Source organism: Frankliniella occidentalis, unplaced genomic scaffold, assembly GCF_000697945.3.
Source record: "Frankliniella occidentalis isolate FOCC.00 unplaced genomic scaffold, Focc_3.1 Scaffold105, whole genome shotgun sequence".
NCBI lineage: Eukaryota > Metazoa > Arthropoda > Insecta > Thysanoptera > Thripidae > Frankliniella > Frankliniella occidentalis.
This window is the reverse complement of record NW_026267234.1, coordinates 661,317-663,789: the sequence shown is the minus strand read 5'-3', so window position 1 is coordinate 663,789 and position 2,473 is coordinate 661,317. Positions and strand designations below refer to the sequence as shown.

The 2,473-nt window shown below is 47.6% G+C and overlaps 1 protein-coding gene across 1 annotated transcript in view; it reads right to left on the bottom strand.

Annotated features, from left to right (window-relative positions):
• Window positions 1-2,473, bottom strand: part of LOC113210283 (synaptic vesicle glycoprotein 2A-like) — a 14,230-nt gene that overhangs the window by 3,290 nt on the left and 8,467 nt on the right. The window lies entirely within an intron of this gene.

Sequence of the window (2,473 nt, the reverse complement as noted above, 5' to 3'; positions counted from 1 at the left end):
CCCCGCGGCCTCTATTCCTCCCCCTCCAGCCATCCAACCACCCCGCCGTCGCCTGGGGAGCAATTTTTCGCACTATTTGGGTCACCATATGGTGCCCGACGGGGCCAAGCTGGCCGTCCCTTTGACCCCCCGGACAGGCCAGGACACTGAGCCACGGGTGGAGGGGAGGCCGGCCGGTGAAAGTGAAAGGCTGATCAAGCGCAGCGATGTATGCAATAAATTTCAACTTCACAAAAGGAAAATAATTGACGTTGTAGCAAATACGAAAGGCAAACCTACACAAAGACTGAACATTCTATTTGGAATGCCAAGTGCCAAGAGATGAGACAGGAAATAGAACTAATGTTGCATAAAGCACTACACTGCTTACGAACATTTTTATTCATAGCTTACTGAGTTCTGTGTACGTGCTCTGCTTACTCATTTTTTAATACGCCAGTATGAACAAATCTGTTCATGCCGGCGTATTAAAAATGCGTAAGCAAAGCACGTACACAAAATTCAGGAAGCTATGCGTAAAAATGTTCATAAGCTTTTAGTGTGTATGCCGAAATATTTGGTGATCGTAACAGCTCTATCTTAGATCTTCGGATTCACTCCAAAATTATCTGCTTGCGTTAGCATTTTAAAAATTCGTCTAAAAATAGAATTGAGAAAACTGTAATCGCACAGCGTGAGCAAAGTATTAATTTAGGTACGGAAAAATGTTCCATGATAATATTGTATAGTTGCGAAGTCATATTGCTACAAACTCAAATTGTAAACTTATATATCGACATTGTAAAACTACAAAACAACTATAAAACCATTATGAATTGGCTTAGTTTTCTTTGACGTAAAAGTAAGAATGGTTCATGCATGACTGCTTTTGTAAATATATAAATACTGCTGCAACTATACCAACGCGTTCGAAAATGTTCAACTCAACTTGTAAATCAAATCGCGAAAAGTTGCAAATTTACAAAGATATTTTTCACAGTGCTGCCTCTGAAGTGAAGATCTAGCATTGCACGTCCCAGCTCGGCTACGGGAGGGTACAGCGCGCCCGGCAGGTAGACAGACCCGCACGGACCTGCGCGCGCCGGGCTGCATCTGTACGGCGCTCGCCTGCTGGGCCAGGCCAAGCTCCTGCTGGCCTGCCTGCCAGCCGTGCACACGCTTTCTCCGTTCCAGCCCAAGATATGGGCGCGCGCAAGAGACGACAGATGTACCTTTAATTTTACGCAGAATCCAACACTATTTTTGTTTTTATGAAAATGATCGAAATTATTCATAGTTCTAAATTGGCGCGCGACTCTAACCGACTTTTGCTCACGCACAACATTCTCGTGGAAAGCCCACAAATGTTGTACCCAGCGTCTTCGCCTTTTCTTTCATGATAAAAGGGGTGAGTACCTTTTCTTTTATTACAAAAGGGGTTAGCATTTATAGGATGTGCGACGCGGATGGGGTAGTCACCGACCAAATGATATTGCACTAGTAAAACAGGCGTTTAGTTTGGCACGTCAATTGACGTTTAAGTTCAAGTGACACTTTGTGGTGTCTAACTTTGTTATACGTCAGTTGGTGTGCAGAATTTAAACGTTTACAAAACGGGTGCAACTTGAGTTAAACACCATGTAATGTGCTAAATCACAACTTGCACACGTTTGGTGTGAAAATATTGCACACTTGTTTTACCAGTGTGTACCCTTAAATGCGCCCGCGCCAAAGCGCCGGAAGGAGAAACTTTTTTCGTTTGCCTGGTAAGAGGACCATCCAGAAAAGAACGTCCGTCATTCGCCGTTAGGGCCTATTCCCTATACTCTGGCAGCTTTTTGTTAAGCTCATAAACACCGTGGTCGAAGGGACGGTTCTCGAAAGTTAGAGTGGCCACCTCTTCGAGTCAGGCCTGGGCGTGAGCATTGTCTTGGAGAGAGGAGCCCCACGCAGGGTGGGAGGACGAGTGGACACTCTACATCAGCAGGTCAACCATTGGGACAGCCCTTATAACCGGAACACACCCTGCTGATGAGTTGCACAATGACTGAATGGCATTGTCTCCGAAGCCTTCGATTGACGCTCTTCCAGAATATAGGGAATGGACCCTACAAACCTACTAATTTCAGGGTCCGAGAGCGCAAGCTCTACTAGCGCCTGATGGTAGGCAACATCTTGCCTGCAGTGCATGCGTGTACTGCGGGGTGGCCTACCCCGCGTCTCGCAGGCGCCATAAGCTCCCGCAATTTTCCGTATGAATTTGAGGAAAGACAGACGTACTTTCTGGACAATCCCTAATGCAGTCGACATTATGTTCAACGGCGTCGACTGAAGTATCGTGAACAAAGTCACGGAAAGGCTTTCAGCGAGGAAGCAGGAGCGAGTCTGGTGGCGCGGCGGGGGACGGAGCGTGGCCGGGGCGCCCTCGGGCTAGCCCAGGAGGCAGCACAAGGGGCACACGGCAGGGGGTGGCGCCCATGGCGAGAAGGGGGGG